At 45.9% G+C, this 6,000-nt stretch overlaps 1 protein-coding gene across 3 annotated transcripts in view; it reads right to left on the bottom strand.

Moving 5' to 3' along the window:
- TRIO (trio Rho guanine nucleotide exchange factor) overlaps positions 1-6,000 on the bottom strand; it is a 375,721-nt gene that overhangs the window by 170,033 nt on the left and 199,688 nt on the right. The gene's annotated exons all lie outside the window — the stretch shown is intronic.

Below are 6,000 nucleotides of genomic sequence, written 5' to 3'. Positions count from 1 at the left end.
GGCACGTGGGATCCTCCCGGACCGGGGCACGAACCCGTGTCCCCTGCATCGGCAGATGGATTCTCAACCACTGCACCACCAGGGAAGCCCACAGAGGAGCAATTTAACTTAACATTTTTATAAGGCTCAAAGCTTCACAACTCAGACAACTGAAGTTTAACTACAGAGTTCATGTTTTTCTGTCTTTTATAAAAGACTTGAAACATGAATGTAAAACCCAAGAAAACAAAACAGTTACATGCCTCTGTCCTGGTCTTCGAGGATAATTTATTCTATAAACTAAGCTGTTGTGAAAGCTAAACATTCCATGAATTTAAATACATAAGAGTTCTTGCTAGTTGAAATCCACCACACTAAAGAAAACGAGTAAAGTAAAGCAGGGCAACCTAACATTTCTAAGTCACAGCAGGGACTGAGTAGTTCACTGGCTACTGTACTTGAGAAGCTGCAAAACGCCGACATCATCAAACAACATATTTAAGACTACATCAAATACACATTTGTCTCTTTCTGTTGGAGAGGGGATAACCAGAAAAAAACTAAGTCAGTGACGGCTTTAGCCAGAAACTTTCGTTAAAAGATATTTAAATATCTGAAGACATTTGTTCATGTGTTGCAAAGTACTGAAGGCCACCTCGATTCGGCAATTAGTAACCATGGTAACTAAGGATGCAGAGCAAAACGATCTTGGACTAAAGATCTGCCTGGAGCCGCACAGCTAGGACAGTGGTCTAGAGGGCAACCTGGAAGGGGACCAGTCACAGCCCTCCACTAACTGCAAAATTAAGGGGGCCTTAGGGTGGGGAATGCAATGCCCAGCTTGGGGAAGACAGTGGATAATACTGCAATAACTGTATGCGGACGGGGGGACACTAAATTTACCCGGTGATTGTTTCACAATGTATGCAAATGCCAAGTCACTACAGAGTACACCTGACACTAACCTAACACTGCATGTCAACTCTATTTCAGTTAAAGTAAATAAATAAAAGGGGCGTTAATTTGAGGTTCATTGCTACAAAAGGGATCCCTTGCCCTTTGTTACTTCCGCCACTGAGGGATCAGTTGTGCTGACAGACATCTAGATAAAAAGAGGCAGCTGCTAAAGGCCTGTCCAGGGACAACCGGACTTGTCCTCTTCTCCTCCACACCAGTGACCTTCTGGTCTCACTGAGGGTCCTCTCTGCACAGGGCTTAGCAAAGTTAGTAGTGCGTGTAAATAAAATGGCTCATGAACCTGAATAAATCCCTGGTGGTCCTCTGTAAAGAGCCTTGCAGAATGAGCAGGTGTGTGTGTTGGGGGGGGTGGTGGTCCTCTGTAAAGAGCCTTGCAAAATGAGCAGGGTGTGTGTGTGTGTGTGTGTGCGTGTGTGTGTGTGTGTGTGGCGGTCCTCTGTAAAGAGCCTTGCAGAATGAGCAGGGGTGGGGTGTGTGTGTGTGTGTGTGTGTGTGTGTGTGTGTGGCGGTCCCCTGTAAACAGCCTTGCAGAATGAGCAGGGTGTGTGTGTGTGTGTGTGTGTGTGTGTGTGGCGGTCCTCTGTAAAGAGCCTTGCAGAATGAGCAGGGGTAGGGGTGTGTGTGTGTGTGTGTGTGTGTGTGGGTGTGTGCAGAATGAGCAGGGGTAGGGGTGTGTGTGTGTGTGTGTGTGTGTGTGTGTGTGTGTGTGTGTGTGTGTGTGTGTGTGTGTGTGTGTGTGTGTGGCGGTCCTCTGTAAAGAGCCTTGCAGAATGAGCAGGTGTTATGTGCGCGTGCGCACAAGGACAGGGTTGGGTACGGAGGTCAAGCCTCGCAGCGGCTGCTCAGGCTAAAGGTACACACTTACCTTATTACCACAGTTCATTTCTGAACCTCTCTGTCAACACCACACTCTGCCAGTCACCCGGGGTCACACTATCAAAGTGATTCCTACTGGATCCATTTGTATTCTGTCTGTCCACCTCCCAGTCCTTCTGAAAGCTCCCTCTTTACCTTTCATTTCTAGTCCCCTGCCCCACAGACACGGGGTAGCCTTTCTGAGCCGCAGCTTCCCGCCTGCTCAGTGGGGATAATAATGGGGGCCTGTGAGTTGTCAAGCACCTTAATATCCTGGCGTGGCAGGTATACAGCACACAAGCCGTCCCCACCCACAAACTGTCACCAGAGAGAGCTTCCATCTAATGTCAAGCTCCTTGGTAGCACAGGCTATGAATATTCCATTGCTTTTTAACCAGTGCACTTAGTACATTATTTTTCTTTCTTCAGATTAAAAAGAGAGAGAGAGACCTCCGGTATCACCATTAGTAGGTAATACCACATTCACCACCTGATATCAAGCTGCTGTTTATATGAAGTCTCTTAGTACATATTACAGAACACAGGTCCTGTCTCACTCCTAAAGAAATACCCAATGATAACTTCAAGATGTCTCAACTTCAAAGAATGGATACAGTTAATGGACTGTGCCTTTGGGTATGAGGCCAGCACCAGGCAGAAGACCAGGATCAACTATATTAAGCTTGAAAAGAGTTGAGAGACATGTAAGTAACACCTACGCCACTGTCCACTTGCCTATCAGATCTGCATGAAAGGCTAGGAGTCTCTTTTTTTAAACTACAGCTATAGCATCTGCTGTATATTCCTCACCATAGTGTAAAAAGAAAAATTGAGGTTTGGTAAACAGCAAACCTGATGAGTACTGATGATTCAATACAGACTTGAAGTAAGGGCACAATTTCAAAAAGTAAAAGACAAACACTATTTGGTAGAAAGAGCTGGAGGGAGCAAAATACAGTCTTTTTTAAAAAATAAGAATTTGTTTTTTCAAGCCCAAGAGAAGTTGCTTCAGAAGGCGTAAGTTGGAAATAAAAGCTATTATGAACCAACCACTCAGGGTTACAAATGGGTTAAAATTTTCCTTTTATTAGTGGTTCCTTTTCACAGAATTGTGAATACCAAGTGAAATTATATTTCCAACGAACATGAAAGTAATTCAAAGAAGGCTGTATAAATTCCAAGCACTTTTTAAAAACAGACGCAGACAATTATGAAATCTAGCTCATATTCAAAACCAAACTTCCCCACGAGGCTTTTGCTTCTCATTAAGTCTGAGAATGTTTGCCAAGGAATCCTGAATGAATGTACCTGCCCACGGAGCATTTGAAAGACAAGCCTGTGGAATCTTTCCATTTAAAACATAAAAATATTTGCAAGTCAGGGGCTCCATCAAGCCAGCCCAGCCGGCCCCCTCCCTGACTCAGCCGTGGTGGCAGCTGCCCTCTCCCTGCCGTGTGACCTTCGCCTGAAGAACAACTTGCTTTCTGCAGCCGGCTCGAGGAAAAAGGGCAAAAGCCGGTCCTTCCCACGGGCACCTGGTTCACAGGCAGAAGAAGGCTGGGAGGCCGACACGGGCCCCTCCTGTTCGGGGAATGTGGGCCAAGCTCGTCCCTCTGTTCATCTGTCTCCTCCAACGGGCACCATGATAGCCCCAAGGCCAAGGTCGCTCCAAAGTGAGCCACCAAGACTTAAAACACAGGTAACTCTTCTCAGCACCTAAGTCAAAGTGTCAGCTGTGCAGAAAATCTCACGGACTGTTTAGCTCCCTGTTTGTGATGTCAGTATAAGATTGAACGTGACGATGGCAGCATGACGAGGCTCATCTCTTAATGAATAATCGCACTGCTGTCTGAGCACCTGCTAGTGAAGCCGGCCCTGACGTACACTACACCACCAGTCCTCACGGAGAGCTGGTGGGGGCACGTCGCGACTCTGTTTCACACGTGAAGACACAGGACCAACGGCTGCCAAGGGGAAGAGCCAGTCTGTGGACCTGGACCCAGGAAGCAGGGTCCATTCTCTTTTTTTTTTTTTGCGGTTCGCGGGCCTCTCACTGCCGCGGCCCCTCCCGCTGCGGAGCACAGGCTCCGGACGCGCAGGCTCAGCGGCCACGGCTCACGGGCCCAGCCGCTCCGCGGCACGTGGGATCCTCCCGGACCGGGGCGCGAACCCGCGTCCCCCGCATCGGCAGGCGGACTCTCAACCGCTGCGCCCCCAGGGAAGCCCGGGGTCCATTCTCTTAACCTCTAGTCTCCACTGCCTCTTCAAGCCGGCACAGCGGGCACACAGGTGGCAAACTGAGGAAGGAAAGAGCTGTTTTGCCTCAGAACAGTTCAGGCTATTGGGTAAATGACCTCTGATGAAGTGACACTATTATGATAGACAGCAAAATGGGGTGAGGTGAACCAGCAAACACCACCACGCCTGGATCACAGGCCTCGGGAACTGGCCACTGTTGCCTTTTCTACCCTCACCCATGGGGTCGGGTCTGGCCATCCTGTACAATCTATCTCTAAAGTAATCTTCTGCCATAAGCCCCTACTACCTAATATTCACTATGTTTTGTGGATTAACATTTCTAAGTAATTACTATTTAAGAACTTACAACTAAATGTTAAACCCTTGTCAGAGAGGAGACATCCTCAAGGGCCTATGTGTCAACAACATGCGACATAAAGACCAATGTAATGACATTCTCCCTTGAAGATGCAGAGGTGTTTATCTCAAATACTTACTAAACAGCCTTCTGTCATCACCATGCATCACGTCATCGTCTCTGGCATCATGTATTGAGAGATTATTCTGTGCTGTGCTTGGGAGGGCATTATAGGTCCATAACCCCTTATCCACAAAAAGCTAAAAACAGCTCTGAAATTCCAAATATGTTTTCAAAACTTGGTCACAAAAAGTCATTGGCGGTAAGACCTGACCTGAGGCTACTAATAGTCTTTATCGATCCCTCTGCTGTGAGTCCTTGAACGTTTGGCTGCAGAAATCTCCACGTGCTTGATTATGGGGGGCTGCCCAGACCTCACCAGAGTGTGTATCACAGTGTATACACACTGTTCTCGTCTTCAACTCTGAGAGATTCTTAATTCCAAAACATATTTGTCCCAAGGGCTACAAATAAGACAGCAGACTTTTATTATTATCTCTATTAAGCAAGAACTGGATGCTCAGCAAAGTTAAGAGCCCGGGAAAGAACACCTAGTAAAAAAGAGAAACAAACCCAGGACTTCAAGACTCCAAACATAGGCTCCTACCCCTTATTATATTGTGTTACTTTATGAAACGTAAATACTATATGAAAACCTTTAAAATATTTCTAACATTAGAGTTCCAGCACTAAAATTTACTGTTTGTAAAAACAGTAAACCTCTGTTTACTGTAAACCAGACCTCTGACATAAAACCACCAAGAGCACATTACGCTTATCTATTTTTGCTGGGAACTTTGGATGCAGACAGTATTCAGGGAAAGCATACAAACATCTGTCAATTTTAGCTACTGTTTTAAAGAGACAAGGCCTAAAGAATCAGTGTTTTCTGTCACAACAATGAGAGTTCCCTCTAAGTCAGGGGTCCTCAACCCTGTTAAGACCCAGGCCGCACAGCAGGAGGTGAGCGGCGGGTAAGAGAGTGAAGCTTCATCTGCTGCCCCCATGGCTCGCGTTACCGCCTGACCATCCCCACCCACTCCAGTCCGTGGGAAAAAACTGTTTTCCATGAAACCGGTCCCTGGTACCCAAAAGGTTGGGGACCGCTGCTGTAAGTCACATCTTAAGCACACAAAAATGAAACAATTAACTCTGCCGATTCTATATTCAGTTTTAAAAACTACGGTTACATGAAACAAATGAAAAACAATGGTAATTCTAAAATATAAAATCAGATCTTCTAGTGGCAAAATATGAATTTCCTCCCAGCCCTACCCTAGATTCCCTATAAAACCAAAACTAACCCAGTTTCACTTACTTTAGTTACTTCCTTGTTCAACAGGCTGGCTGTTATTTAAATCATCAGGATACCAATCTAGAAATGGACATACTATGTTTCTAGTTCTGCTTTTAAATAAGTGCTCCTGACAGAAGCATTTAGATAAGAGCTTTCTTGAAGATCAAATCAATGCTATTTTAGTGATTATAACAAAGGATGACCAAACACCTAAGCCACATCGTTTGAAATTTGC

The sequence above is a fragment of the Physeter macrocephalus genome, chromosome 8 (genome assembly GCF_002837175.3).
Source record: "Physeter macrocephalus isolate SW-GA chromosome 8, ASM283717v5, whole genome shotgun sequence".
In the NCBI taxonomy this organism is placed as follows: domain Eukaryota; kingdom Metazoa; phylum Chordata; class Mammalia; order Artiodactyla; family Physeteridae; genus Physeter; species Physeter macrocephalus.
The sequence above is the reverse complement of the archived record's forward strand: the minus strand, read 5'-3'. Positions and strand labels throughout refer to the sequence as shown.